Source organism: Hyla sarda, chromosome 1 (assembly GCF_029499605.1).
Source record: "Hyla sarda isolate aHylSar1 chromosome 1, aHylSar1.hap1, whole genome shotgun sequence".
Taxonomy (NCBI): domain Eukaryota; kingdom Metazoa; phylum Chordata; class Amphibia; order Anura; family Hylidae; genus Hyla; species Hyla sarda.
In genome coordinates, this window is record NC_079189.1 from 3262128 (window position 1) to 3277780 (window position 15653).

Sequence of the window (15653 nt, forward strand, 5' to 3'; positions counted from 1 at the left end):
ATCTCCTTACTACTGGGGTGACACACTGTAACAAACCTCCTCCTCATGTAGTATTTTTACTGGGGTGACACACTGTAACAAACCTCCTCCTTATGTAATATCCTTACTACTGGGGTGACACACTGTAACAAACCTCCTCCTTATGTAATATCCTTACTACTGGGATGACACACTGTAACAAACTTCCTCCTCATGTAATCTCCTTACTGCTGGGGTGACACACTGTAACAAACCTCCTCCTCATGTAATCTCCTTACTGCTGGGGTGACACACTGTAACAAACCTCCTCCTCATGTAATCTCCTTACTACTGGGGTGACACACTGTAACAAACCTCCTCATGTAATCTCCTTACTACTGGGGTGACACACTGTAACAAACCTCCTCCTCATGTAATCTCCTTACTGCTGGGGTGACACACTGTAACAAACCTCCTCCTCATGTAATCTCCTTACTACTGGGGTGACACACTGTAACAAACCTCCTCCTCATGTAATCTCCTTACTACTGGGGTGACACACTGTAACAAACCTCCTCCTCATGTAATCTCCTTACTACTGGGGTGACACACTGTAACAAACCTCCTCATGTAATCTCCTTACTACTGGGGTGACACACTGTAACAAACCTCCTCCTCATGTAATCTCCTTACTACTGTGGTGACACACTGTAACAAACCTCCTCATCATGTAATCTCCTTAGTACTGGGATGACACACTGTAACAAACTCCCTCCTCATATAATCTCCTTACTACTGGGGTGACAAAATGTAACAAACCTCCTCCTCATGTAATCTCCTTACTACTGGGGTGACACACTGTAACAAACCTCCTCCTCATGTAATCTCCTTACTACTGGGGTGACACACTGTAACAAACCTCCTCCTCATGTAATCTCCTTACTACTGGGGTGACACACTGTAACAAACCTCCTCCTCATGTAATCTCCTTACTACTGGGGTGACACACTGTAACAAACCTCCTCCTCATGTAATCTCCTTACTACTGGGGTGACACACTGTAACAAACCTCCTCCTCATGTAATCTCCTTACTACTGGGGTGACACACTGTAACAAACCTCCTCCTCATGTAATCTCCTTACTACTGGGGTGACACACTGTAACAAACCTCCTCCTCATGTAATCTCCTTACTACTGGGGTGACACACTGTAACAAACCTCCTCCTCATGTAATCTCCTTACTACTGGGGTGACACACTGTAACAAACCTCCTCATGTAATCTCCTTACTACTGGGGTGACACACTGTAACAAACCTCCTCCTCATGTAATCTCCTTACTACTGGGGTGACACACTGTAACAAACCTCCTCCTCATGTAATCTCCTTACTACTGGGGTGACACACTGTAACAAACCTCCTCCTCATGTAATCTCATTACTACTGACTGCCCTTCCAGGACCTGCTCTGTATCATCTAGATGGTGGAGGTGTAGGACCTGTGATGATGTCACAATCATGTGACCAGTACATGTGGGGGCGGAGTTTAGCAGGACAGAGGAGATTGCGGTGAAGGACCTGTGAGGATGATCATGTGACTGGAAAGGGCGGAGCTTATCAATAGATGACGTAACACACCGGCTGAGGTGAGTTTCAGTGCAGATGTTTTGTTACAATGTGTTATCACCAGGGCCGGATGTACTATTAACCATTCGTGGTCGGGTGTATGGCCCCAAAACCAGGAGGACGGGGGGGATAAAGGGAGAGGGGGAGATAAAGTGGGAGATCAAGGGAGAGGGGGGGATAATGATAGAGGGGAGATTGTGAGAGGAGGGGGAGATAATGGGGGAGGGGATCATATCAGCCCCCTGCATGGTGTCTGGGGGGGGGGGGGGCAATATATCAAGACCTGTCCAGAGGAAAAGTTGCCCATAGCAACCAATCAGATCGCTGCTTTCATTTTGCAGAGACCTTGTTATAAATGAAAGACACGACCTGATTGGTTGCTATGGGCAACCCGGCAACTTTTCCTCTGGACAGGTTTTGATAAATCTCCCCCTAGGTGCTTGCTGTTCCAACTACGGTCTGGGCATGCTGGGAGTTGTAGTTTTACCGGGAGTTTTAGATTAGCAACAGCCGGAGAGTCACAGTTTTGAGACCATTGATATAGGGAGAGATGTGTCACCCGCCCCGAGGACTAATTACTGGGGGAATTTTCAAACTAAGATAACTTTGAATGATTAAAGGGGTACTCCGGCGCTTAGACATCTTATCTCCTATCCAAAGGATTGGGGATAAGATGCCTGATCGCTGGGGACCCCCGTGATCTTGCACGCAGCACCCCAGTCATCATCAGTCCCTGGAGCAGGTTCGTTCGGGGTCTGATAACTGTCGATCACGGGGCCGGAGCATTGTGACGTCACGCTCCGCCCCCTCAATGCAAGCCTATGGGAGGGGGCGTGACAGCTGCCACGCCCCCTCCCATAGGCTTGCATTGAGGGGGCGGAGCGTGATGTCACACAGGGCGAAGCCTTGACGTCACAACGCTCCGGCCCCGTGATCGACAGTTATCAGACCCGGAGCGAACATGCTCTGGGGATTGATTTTAAACGGGGTGCTGCGTGCAAGATCACGGGGGTCCCCAGCGGCGGGACCCCGCGATCAGGCATCTTATCCCCTATCCTTTGGACAGGGGATAAGATGTCTAAGCGCCGGAGTACCCCTTTAATTCATAGTGTTCTGGGATTCTGATGCCTGCACCAGTTTTATGCTGATAGCAGGTTCCCCTTAAAGGACATGTCCCCTTCATAAAACGCTATTGGAGAACCGAAGATTGCCGAACCGCTCTCCCATAGAACTATATGGAGTGGGCGTGGCAGCCTCTGCTTTGGGGGGGCTCCATACAGGAGAGCGTTTGGACCCCCTGCGATCTAAAACATATCCCCTATCCTTCGGTACGTGAGATTTGTCCTTTAACTGTAGATTGGCCCCTTAAGAACGCAGGGCGTATGCATACGCCCCCGTTTCCGAGTCCTTAAAGGAGTAGTCCAGTGGTGATTCAGTGGTGAGCAACTTATCCCCTATCATAAGGATAGGGGATAAGTTGCAGATCGCGGGGGGTCCGACCGCTGGGGCCCCCTGCGATCTCCTGTACGGAGCCCCGACAGCCCGCTGGAAGGGGGCGTGTCGACCTCCGCACGAGGCGGCGGCCGACACGCCCCCTCAATACAACTCTATGGCAGAGCCGAAGCGCTGCCTTCGGCAATCTCCGGCTCTGCCATAGAGATGTATTGAGGGGGCGTGTCGGCCGCCGCCTCGTGCGGGGGTCGACACCCGCTATCTCGGCGGAGAGCCGGGGCCCCGTACAGAGAGATCGCAGGGGGCCCCAGCGGTCGGACCCCCGCGATCTCAAACTTATCCCCTATCCTTAGGATAGGGGATAAGTTTTTCACCACTGGACTACCCCTTTAACCTCTTAAGGACCAGGCACGTACTCATACGTCCGTGGGAATTTCGGTCCCCGCTGCGCGCCGGGTGGGGACCGGACCGGGGTGACTGCTGATATCTATCAGCAGGCACCCCGCGCAAATGCCCAGGGGGGTCATCAGACCCCCCATGTCGGTGACTTGTCGCACTGGTCACACTTGCGATTTGTGCGATTCTGGGTCATTATGGGTCTATGGTGACCCGGAATATAAGGGGGATCGCGGTTGTCTAAGACACCCACAATCTACCTGAAGAGATTGGAGTGAGGTGGCAGGGGTGCCACCCCTCCTATCCCTGCTATTGGTGGTCTAGACGCGACCACCAATAGCAGATCGGGGCGGGGGGATTAACTTTCGTTTTCCCCGTCCTGCCCACCCACAATAGGCGGGGCAGAACGGGGAAACGACAGAGGACCGGTGCCGGAGTCCACTTACCGATCTGCGGAGGCTGCGGGCGACGATCGGTGTCGGAGACCGGCAGGCGGCGATGACTTGCAGCAGGCTCCCTGGATCCTACGGAAGCCGGTAAGTTGCCTAGCAACATCTGGAGGGCTGCAGTCCGAGACCACTATATAGTGGTCTCAATACTGTAGCACTCCAGATGTTGCAAAACTACAACTCCCAGCATGCCCAGACAGCTGTTTGGGCATGCTGGGAGTTGTAGTTTTGCAACAGCTGGAGGGCTACAGTTTGAGACCACTATATGATAGTCTCTGAACTATAGCCCTCCAGTTCTTGCAAAACTACAACTCCTAGTATGCCCACACAACTGTCTGCTGTCTGGGCATGCTGAGATTTGTAGTTTTGAAACAGCTGGAGGTTTGCCCCCCCCCCCCCCCCCCCCCCCCCATGTGAACGTACAGGGTACAGGGTACATTCACACGGGCAGGCTTACAGTAAGTTTTCTGCTTCAAGTATGCGCTGTGAACCCCCGCCAGTGTGAATGTACCCTGAAAACACTACACTACACTACACTAACACATAATAAAGGGTTAAACACTACATATACACCCCGTTACACTGTCCCCCCCAATACAAATTAAAAACGTATTGTACGGCAGTGCTTCCAAAACGGAGCCTCCAGCTGTTGCAAAACAACAACTCCCAGCATTTCTGGACAGCCAGTGACTGTCCAGGCATGCTGGGAGTTTAGCAACAGCTAGAGGCACCCTGTTTGGGAATCACTGGCGTAGAATACCCCTATGTCCACCCCTATGCAGTCCCTAATTTAGTCCTCAAATGCGCACGGCGCTCTCTCACTTCGGAGCCCTGTTGTATTTTAAGGAAACAGTTTAGGGCCACATATGGGGTATTTCCGTACTCGGGAGAAATTGCACTACAAATTTTGGGGGACTTTTTCTCCTTTTACCCCTTATGAAAAGGAAAAGTTGGGGTCTACACCAGCCTGTTAGTTTTACACTAACATGCTGGTGTTGCCCTTTACTTTTTATTTTCACAAGAGGTAAAAGGAAAAAAAGACCCCCAAAATTTGAACGCAATTTCTCATGAGTACGGAAATACCCCATATGTGGGCGTAAAATGCTCTGCGGGCGCACAATAAGGCTCAGGAGTGAGAGCGCACCATGTACATTTGAGGCCTAAATTGGTGATTTTCACAGGGGTGGCTAATTTTACAGTGGTTCTGACATAAACGCAAAAAAATTAATACCGACATGTGACCCCATTTTGGAAAGTACACCCCTCACGTAATGTAATAAGGGGTACAGTGAGCATTTACGCCCCACAGGTGTCTGACAGATTTTTGGAACAGTGGTCCGTGAAAATGAAAAATTTAATTTTTCATTTGCACAGCCCACTGTTCCAAAGATCTGTCAAATGCCAGTGGGGTGTAAATACTCACTGCACCCCTTATTAAATTCTGTGAGGGGTGTAGTTTCCAAAATGGGGTCACATGTGGGGAGGTCCACTGTTCTGGCACCACGGGGGGCTTTGTAAACGCACATGGCCCCTGACTACCATTCCAAACAAATTCACTCTTCAAAAGCTCAATGGCGCTCCTCCTCTTCGGAGCATTGTAGTTCGACCGGGGCACTTGACGTCCACACATGGGGTATTTCCATACTCAGAGAAAATGGGGTTACAAATTTTGGGGGTAATTTTCTCCTATTACCCCTTGTAAAAATGTAAAATGTGGGCAAAATTTGCTTTCCAAAAGCCAAATGTGACTCCTTCTTTTCTGAGCATTGTAGTTCGCCCGCAGAGCATTTTATGTCCTAACATGGGGTATTTCCATACTCAGAAGAGATGGGGTTACAAATTTTGGGGGGCATTTTCTCCCATTACCCTTTATAAAAATGGTAAATTTGGGGAAAAAACTGCACTTTAGTGAAAAAAATGGTATGCCATGTGGGGGGTTTTCTGCGGTTCTGGCACCATAGGGGCATCCTAAATGTGACATGCCCCCTAAAAACCATTTCAGAAAAACTCACTCTCCAAAATTCCACTGTCGCTCCTTCCCTTCTGAGCCCTCTACTGCGCCCGCTGAACACTTGACATACACATATGAGGTATTTCCTTACTCGAGAGAAATTGGGTTACAAATTTTGAGAGGATTCTTCTCCTTTTACCCTTGTAAAAATTCAAATTTTCTCCTTCACTTTGCTGCTATTCCTGTGAAACACCTAAAGGGTTAACACACTTACTGAATGTCATTTTGAATACTTTGGGGGCTGCAGTTTTTATAATGGGGTCATTTGTGGGCTATTTCTAATAAGAAGACCCTTCAAATCCACTTCAAACCTGAACTGGTCCATGAAAAATTCAGATTTTGAAAATTTTGTGAAAAATTGGAAAATTGCTGCTGAACTTTGAAGCCTCTGGTGTCTTCCAAAAGTAAAAACATCTCAACTTTATGATACAAACATAAAGTAGACATATTGTATATGTGAATCAATATATAATTCATTTGGAATATCCATTTTCCTTCATCAATTTTTTCATCAAATTTTGGAATTTTTCACCAAGAAATGATGCAAGTATCGACAAAATTTTACCACTAACATAAAGTAGAATATGTCACGAAAAAACAGTCTCGGAATCAGAATGAAAGGTAAAAGCATCCCAGAGTTATTAATGCTTAAAGTGAAAGTGGTCAGATGTGCAAAAAACGCTCTGGTCCTAAGGTGTAAAATGGCTTGGGGTTAAGGACTCAGGGCATATGGATTACGCCCTGCGTTCTTCCGGCCCCTGCCACTGGGCAGGGATCGGACCGGGATGCCTGCTGATATTGTTCAGCAGGCATCCCGGGATATATTGCCCAGGGAGGTCCTGAGGTCCCCCCCATATTCAGACGTGCGATTTGCGGTTATTCCGGGTCAATCGGGTCTCTGGTGACCCGGAAAAAAAGGGTGAATGGGGCTGTCCGCCGCAGCTCAAATTTTCCGCCGCAGCTCAAACTCCCGGCAAAGAAACTCACTGTAAACCTCCGCCCGTGTGAATGTATCCTAAAAACACTACACTACACAAAATAAAAAGTAAAACACTACATATACCCCTACACAGCCCCCCCCCCCCCCCAAACAAAAATAAATAAATCTTGTACGGCACTGTTTCCAAAACAGAGCCTTCAGCTGTTGAAAATCAACAACTCACAGTATTGCCGGACAACCACTGACTGTCAAGGCATGCTGGGAGTTTTGTTGCAACAGCTGGAGACACCCTGTTTGGGAAACACTGCCGTAGGGTATTTTTGTGGTTGATTCAAATCCCCAATTTAGTCCTCAAATGCGCATGGCGCTCTCTCACTTCGGAGCCCTGTTGTATTTCAAGGAAACTGTTTATGGCCACATATGGGGTATTTCCGTACTCGGGAGAAATTGCACTACACATTTTGGGTGGCTTTTTCTTCTTTTACCCCTTATAAAAAGGAAAAGTTGGGGGCTACACCAGCATGTTAGTGTAAAAAAAATAAAAGATTTTACACTAACATGCTGGTGTTGCCCCATACATTTTATTTTACAAGCGGTAAAAGGAAAAAAAAAGACCCAGAAAACTTGTAACGCAATTTCTCCTGAGTACGGAAATACCCCATATGTGGGAGTAAAATGCTGTGCGGGCGCACAACAAGACTCAGGAGTGAGAGAGCGCCATGTACATTTGAGGCCTAAATTGGTGATTTGCACAGGGGTGGCTGATTTTACAGCGGTTCTGACATAAACGCAAGAAAATGAATACTCACATGTGACCCCATTTTGCAAACTACACCCCTCACGGAACGTAACAAGTGGTATAGTGAGCCTTAACACCCCACAGGTGTTTATTGAAAATTTTTCAAAGTTGGATGGAAAAATGAAAAAAAAAGATTTTTCACTAAAATGCTGGTGTTACCCCCAAATTTTTCATTTTCACAAGGGAAAATAGGAAAAAAAGCCCCCCAAAATTTGTAACCCACCCCATATGTGGATGTAAAGTGCTCTGCTGGCGAACTACATTGCTCAGAACAGAAGAAGCGCCATTAGGATTTTGAAGAGAAAATTTGTCCGGAATTGAAGGCCACGTGTGTTTACAAAGCCCCCATAGTGCCAGAACAATGGACCCCCCACATGTGACCCCATTTTGGAAACTACACCCCTCCTGTAATGTAATAAGGGGTACAGTGAGCATTTACGCCCCACAGGTGTCTGACAGATTTTTGGAACAGTGGTCCGTGAAAATGAAAAATGTAATTTTTCATTTGCACAGCCCACTGTTCCAAAGATCTGTCAAACGCCATTGGGGTGTAAATACTCACTGCACCCCTTATTAAATTCTGTGAGGGGTGTAGTTTCCAAAATGGGGTCACATGTGGGGAGGTTCAACTGTTCTGGCACCACGGGGGGTTTTGTAAACGCACATGGCCCCCGACTCCTATTCCAACCAAATTCTGTCTCCAAAAGCTCAATGGCGCTCCTCCTCTTCTGAGCATTGTAGTGCGCCAGCAGAGCACTTGACGTCCACACATTGGGTATTTCCATACTCAGAAGAAATGGGGTTACAAATTTTGGGGGTCATTTTCTCCTATTACCCCTTGTAAAAATGTAGAATTTGGGGAAATAACAGCATTTTAGCATTTACACATCCGACTATTAACAAAAAGTTGTCAAACACCTTGTTGCGTTCCTTGAGGGGTGTAGTTTCCAAAATAGTGTTTTTTTTTTTTCTGTTTTGGCAGCATAGAGGCTTCCTAAATGTGACATGCCCCCCAAAAACCATTTCAGCAAAATTTGCTTTTCAAAAGCCAAATGTGACTCCTCTTCTGAGCATTGTAGTGCGCCAGCAGAGCACTTGACGTCCACACATGGGGTATTTACATACTCAGAAGAGATGGGGTTACACATTTTGGGGGGTATTTTGTCCTATTATGCATTTTATGCATAAAAAAAATCATTTACACATCCAACTTTAACGAAAAGTCGTCAAACGCCTGTGGGGTGTTAAGGCTCACTGGACCCCTTGATACGTGCCTTGAGGGGTGTAGTTTCCAAAATAGTATGCCATGTGTTTTTTTTTTGCTGTTCTGGCACCATAGGGGCTTCCTTAATGTGACATGCCCCCCAAAAAACATTTCAGAAAAACTCTCCAAAATCCCACTGTCGCTCCTTCCCTTCTGAGCCCTCTAGTGCACCCGCCGAACACTTGACATACACATATGAGGTATATCCTTACTCGAGAGAAATTGGGTTATACATTTTAGGAAGATTTCTCTCCTTTTACACCATGTAAAAATTCAAAAACTGGGTCTACAAAAACATGCGAGTGTAAAAAATGAAGATTTTGAATTTTCTCCTTCACTTTGCTGCTATTCCTGTGAAACACCTAAAGGGTTAACACATTTACTGAATGTCATTTTGAATACTTTGAGGGGTGCAGTTTTTATAATGGGGTCATTTATGGGGTATTTCTAATATGAAGGCCCTTCAAATCTGTAAAATGATATATTATAGATTAATCTATGCAGAATAACTTTCCAATAGCATGTTATAAAAAAATTATGCTTCTTTCTATTTAATTTTCCACTTTGAAAAAATGACCACTGGGGGTCTCCCTACCAGTCCTTTTTTATAGATTTCAGACTCATGCTGGAGTCCTAAATCTCAGACTGCAGCCGGTACACAGACAAACTCCCTGGCAGGGAGAAGTGCAGAGTTTGTCTGTGTTCCGGATACAGTCTGAGATTTAGGACTCCAGCATGAGTCTGAAATCTATAAAAAAGGACTGGTAGGGAGACCCCCAGTGGTCATTTTTTCAAAATGGAAAATTAAATAGAAAGAAGCATAATTTTTTTATAACATGCTATTGGAAAGTTATTCTGCATAGATTAATCTATAATATATCATTTTACAGATTTGAAGGGCCTTCATATTAGAAATACCCCATAAATGACCCCATTATAAATTTTAATAGGAGAAAATGCCCCCCAAAATTTGTAAAACCATCTCTTTTGAGTATGGCAATACCCCATGTGTGGACGTCAAGTGCACTGCACGTCAAATTTTGCTGAAATGGTTTTTGGGGGGCATGTCGCATTTAGTAAGCCCCTATAGTGCCAGGACAGCAAAAAAAAACACATGGCATACTATTTTGGAAACTACACCCCTCAAGGAAAGTAACAAGGGGTACAGTGAGCCTTAACACCCCACAGGTGTTTGAAGACTTTTCCTTAAAGTTGGATGTGTAAATTAATTTTTTTTTCACAAAAATGCTGCTTTTCCCACAAATTTTACATTTTTACAAGGGGTAATAGGAGAAAATCACCCCCAAAATTTGTAACCCCATTTCTTCTGAGTATGGAAATACCCCATGTGTGGACGTCAAGTGCTCTGCTGGCGCACTACAATGCTCAGAAGAGAAGGAGCGCCATTGAGCTTTTTGAAAGATAATTTGTTTGGAATGGAAGTCAGGGGCCATGTGCATTTACAAAGCCCCCCGTGGTGCCAGAACAGTGGACCCCCCCCCCCCCCCCCACATGTGACCCTATTTTGGAAACTACACCCCTCACAGAATTTAATAAGCGGTGCAGTAAGTATTTACACCCCACTGGCGTTTGACAGATCTTTGGAACAGTGGGCTGTGCAAATGGAAAATTACATTTTTCATTTTCACGGACCACTGTTCGAAAAATCTATCAGACACCTGTGGGACGTAAATGCTCACTGTACCCCTTATTACATTCCGTGAGGGGTGTAGTTTCCAAAATGGGGTCACATGTGGGGAGGTCCATTGTTCTGGCACCACGGGGGCTTTGTAAACACACGTGGCCTTCAATTTCGGACACATTCTCTCTCCAAAATCCCAATGGCGCTCCTTGTAGTGCACCCGCAGAGCACTTTACATCGACATATGGGGTATTTGAAAATGAAAAATTTAGGGTAGCACCAGCATTTTCATTTTTCCATCCAACTTTAATGAAAATTCTTCAAATCACCTGTGGGGTGATAAGGCTCACTATAGCCCCTAAAAGGAGAAAAAGCCCCCCAAAATTTGTAGTGTAATTTCTCCCGAGTACGGTAATACCCCATATGGGACCCTAAACTGTTTCCTTGAAATACGACAGGGCTCCGAAGTGAGAGAGCGCCATGCGCATTTGAGGACTACATTAGGGTTTGCATTGGGGTGGACATAGGGGTATTCTACGCCAGTGATTCCCAAACAGGGTGCCTCCAGCTGTTGCTAAACTCCCAGCATGCCTGGACAGTCTGTGGCTGTCCGGAAATGCTGTGAGTTGTTGTTTTGCAACAGCTGGAGGCTCCATTTTGGAAAACACTGCCATACGATACGTTTTTATTTTTATTGGAGGGGGGACAGCTTTAGGGGGTGTATATGTAGTGTTTTACCCTTTATTATGTGTTAGTGTAGTGTTTTTAGGATACAATCACACTGGCAGGTTACAGTGAGTTTCCCGCTAGGAGTTTGCGCTGCAGCGAATAATTTGCCGCAGCCCAAGCTTGAAGCAGAAAACTCACTGTAAACTCGCCCGTGTGAATGTACCCTGTACCTTCACATGGGGGGCAAACCTCCAGCTGTTTGAAAACTACAACTCCCAGCATTTACTGAAAGACTGTGCATGCTGGGAGTTGTACTTTTGCAACAGCTGAAGGCACACTGGTTGGAAAACCTTCAGTTAGGTTCTGTAACCTAACTCAGTATTTTCCAACCAGTGTGCCCACAGCTGTTGCAAAACTTCAGCTCCCAGCATGTACTGATAACCAAAGGGCATGCTGGGAGATGTAGTTATGCAACAGCTGGAGGTACGCAACTACAACTCCCATCATGCCAAGACAGCTGTTTGCTGTGTGGGCATGCTGAGATTTGTAGTTTTGCAACAGCTGGAGGGCTGCAGTTTGGAGATCACTTTGCAGTGATCTCCAAACTGTGGCCCTCCAGATGTTGCAAAACTACAAATCCCACCATGCCCAGACAGCAAACTGCTGTATGGGCATGCTAGGAGTTGTAGTTTTGCAAGATCTAGGGGGCCACAGCTTAGAGATCACTGCAAAATGATCTCCAAACTGCAGCCCTCCAGCTGTTGCAAAACTACAAATCCCAGCATGCCCACACAGCAAACAGCTCTTTAGACATGCTGGTAGTTGTAGTTTTGCAATATCTGGAGGGCTACAGTTTAGAGACCACTGTATAGTGGTCTCAGACTGTAGCCCTCTAGACGTTGCTAGGCAACTCACCAGCTTCCGTAGGATCCATGAAGCTGCATAGCCGTCCTCTTCTTCCGCCTGCTGCCACCACTGATCGCTGCCTGCTGCCATCGGATGGGTAAGTGGATCTTCTTTGCCGGTCCTCTTCGGTTTCCCCGTTCTGCCCCGCCTATTGTAGGTGGGCAGAACGGGGAAACCGAAAGTTTACCCCCCCCGCCCCAGATCTGCTATTGGTCATTGGTCACGACCAATAACAGGGATAGGAGGGGTGGCCCCCCTGCCACCTCACTCCTATCCCTTCAGGGGGATCTTACTTGTCTTGGAAAACCGCGATCCCTCTTATATTCCGGGTCACCATAGACCCTTATGATCCGGAATTGCGCAAATAGCAAGTGTGAATTCAGGGGGGTCTGAGGACCCCCCTGAGCATTTGCGTGGGGTGGGCATATGGATATGTCCTGGGTCCTTAAGTACCAGGAAGCCGGGGCGTATCCATACGCCCTAGGTCCTTGAGGGGTTAAAGGGGTACTCCAGGGGAAAACTTTCTTTTTTTTTTTTATCAACTGGTGCCAGAAAGTTAAACAGATTTGTAAATTACTTCTATTATAAAATCGTAATCCTTCCAGTACTTATTAGCTGCTGAATACTACAGAGGAAATTCTTTTCTATTTGGAACACAGTGCTCTCTGCTGACCTCACGACCACAGTGCTCTCTGCTGACATCTCTGTCCATTTTAGGAACTGTCCAGAGCAGCATATGTTTGCAATGGGGATTTTCTCCTACTCTGGACAGTTCTTGAAATGGACATAGATGTCAGCAGAGAGGACTGTGGTCATGATGTCAGCAGAGAGCTGACATAAAGAAAATAATTTCCTCTGTAGTATTTAGCAGCTAATAAGTACTGGAAGGTTTAAGATTTTTTACTAGAAGTAATTTACAAATCCGTTTAACTTTCTGGCACCAGTTGATAAAAAAAAAAAAAAAAAAAGGGTTTTCCACCAGAGTACCCATTTAAGAGGGAGGAGAAGTATAAACCCATGTGACCCTGCCTGCCCAATGGGAACCCCTACAGTGCTAGCTATATAGTGTAGTGGGGGGAGAAGTTTCCCCAGTCTAAGTGGAGATCAGCACTAGTCACTGTGGAGAGCAGAGTACAGTGTGGTAAAGGAGTGAGGTGAATGTGAAGAAGAGGGAAGAGTCCAGAACAAATCTCTTCTCGAGTCTTATCCGGCCATTCTACAAGGATCCCCCTTACAGAGGAAACTCAAGCCTTGGTGGAGAAAGTCACATGACCTTCTCAGAACACTGTAAAATCTTCAGTCTCAAATCAAGTCAGTATTAATCTATTGGGTGAAAAGCACCATAAGTCCCAGCAAGACAACAGGGCTCCCAAGGGGTTACACTGCGTCCTCTCACTTTGCACCAGACTGTACGTGTAATACCATCTGCACCAGTTCAGTAAAGACAGTTATCTGTAACCTGACATCGCTGTGTTCATTTACTCCCCGTGTCTGGCCCAGGAGAAGCTGTCTCCAACCTCAGACCGTGTATAGGATAACGGTGCCCTGGCGTCACAAAGTGATAAGGTATTCCTAGCACCACCATGTCGCCACATCTTTTGTCTCTGGGAGGCAGATTAAGGGGGCGGTTTGTATCCCAAGATAAAGGCAACAATACATGACTGATCCTACCTTCCCTATATGAAAGCTTGGTATAGTAGTCTACATTTCCACCATTGTTGTCCCCCATCTACATTTCCACCATTGTTGTCCCCATCTACATTTCCACCATTGTTGTCCCCATCTACATTTCCACCATTGTTGTCCCGATCTACATTTCCCCCCACGTCTCCACGACAGCACCCATGAGATTATCTCCTCCTCCTGATTGGGACAGGAAAAAACACTGAGAGGTTAAATTCCCCACCCCTTCCTGTCCACACCAGTGTTTTTTCCTGTCCCTGTCAGGGAAGGAGCTGAGAGGTGCAGGGGGGTTTCTTACTCTCCTGCATGAAGAAATGTGTCCTTACCGGGGCCTTGCAGACTCTGGGTGCGGGCATAGCACACCCCCTGTCTTTTTCTCTCAGTGGTCAGGTCCTCTCTGTAGGTCCTCTCCGGGAGCATGGAGGCGGAGGGATGCCGCGGGAGCACCGTGTAGTGTGCGGGTCTCTGTACGGTGTCCTTGTAGCGGTCTCTGCCTTTAGCGAGGAGTTCCTCGCGCGAGCGCTTCTTAGTTTATTTTCTCCCGGATCCCTTCCGGCCGGGAATGCTGGCGTCTGGCGTCACTTCCGGCCGCGCTGGGGCGGGGAATTTAAATCTGGAGACCGGCTTTTTTCCTATAAGAAGCCCCTCTCCCAGATGGAAGCTGCTCTACCTGATTCCAGTGTTGGATTTTACAATGCTGCATCATGAGCTCACCTGCAAAAGTTCCAGATCCTCCAGTGATCCCAGGATCCATGAGAACTGAGGGCCTACGTGTTCGCCCTGGCCTATCTTCATTGCATGGTGTTTTATCCTTCTCTTCCTTGTATTTGCAGGGAGACAAGGATTCGGCAGGTTCTTCGGTTAAACCGAAAAAATCAAAACCTAAGAAATGTGTTATTTGCTTCTCGGCCTTTTGTTCTCATCAGTTTAATATCTGATACGTCCCCTATCTGGGGACCATATATTAAATGGATTTTTGAGAACGGGGGGCGATTTCGAAGCTTGCTTCCGTCGCCCTATGTATTGGCAGTATCTTCGGGTACAGTGCACCAAAAAAAAAAAATTGCATCAGTAGTAAAAGATGACTCTCCAACTCTTATGCAAGAAATTAAATCCATGATTAATTCAGAGATTCACTCAGCGTTAGCCTCTGTTGCACCTGTTACCCCTGTGGCATCCACTACTTCGGTTAATGTCTCAGCTGTAAAAAAGACTAAAACGGTGTCTTTTTCCGATTCTGAAGAAAATGTATCTCCAGAATTGGAAGAAGGAGAATATGTGGAAAATCCTCATGAAGAGGAAGATTCCTCTTTGAAAAAATTCTTGTTTAATTCTGATGATATAGAATCCTTAATTAAGTCCGTCCGTACTACCTTGAATTTAGAGGAAGTTGAGGAAACTAAGTCTATCCAGGATGAGCTTTTTGGAGGCCTAGGAGTACTTTCCCTGTTCATACAAATTTGCATAAAATTATTAAAGATGAATGGGCTAAGCCAGAAAAGAATACATTTATTCCTAGGGGTCTAAAAAGGCGATATCCCTTTGATGATGCAGACTCTACTACCTGTGACACAATACCATTAGTAGATATCCCGGTTGCTAAGGTTGCAAAGCGTACCTCTCTGCCTTTCGAGGATGCTACACAACTTAAAGATCCAATGGATAGAAAGGCAGAGAGTTTGCTTAAAAAGACCTGGGAGGCTGCTTCCTCACTGTTAAGGCCTAGTATAGCCTCTACCTGTGTAGCCAGGACTTCAGGAGTTTTGGTTAGACCAGTTGGAATACCACCTCCAGTCTGATACCCCTAAGGACCAGATTTTGGAATCCGTACCTCTGCTTAAGATGGCATCTAATTTTTTA

At 46.4% G+C, this 15653-nt stretch overlaps 2 protein-coding genes and 1 pseudogene across 2 annotated transcripts in view; 2 read left to right on the top strand and 1 right to left on the bottom strand.

Moving 5' to 3' along the window:
• The window catches only part of LOC130306231 (uncharacterized), an 870792-nt gene that overhangs the window by 144604 nt on the left and 710535 nt on the right, over window positions 1-15653 (bottom strand). The gene's annotated exons all lie outside the window — the stretch shown is intronic.
• Window positions 1582-15653, top strand: part of LOC130280485 (zinc finger protein 665-like) — a 30246-nt gene continuing 16174 nt past the window's right edge. Inside the window, exons 1-2 of the mRNA XM_056528780.1 lie at window positions 1582-1602; window positions 13611-13676. The gene's annotated coding sequence lies outside the window, so the exon portion shown is untranslated. The remainder of the gene's footprint in view (window positions 1603-13610; window positions 13677-15653) is intronic.
• LOC130343117 (U2 spliceosomal RNA) lies at window positions 14691-14848 on the top strand (annotated as a pseudogene).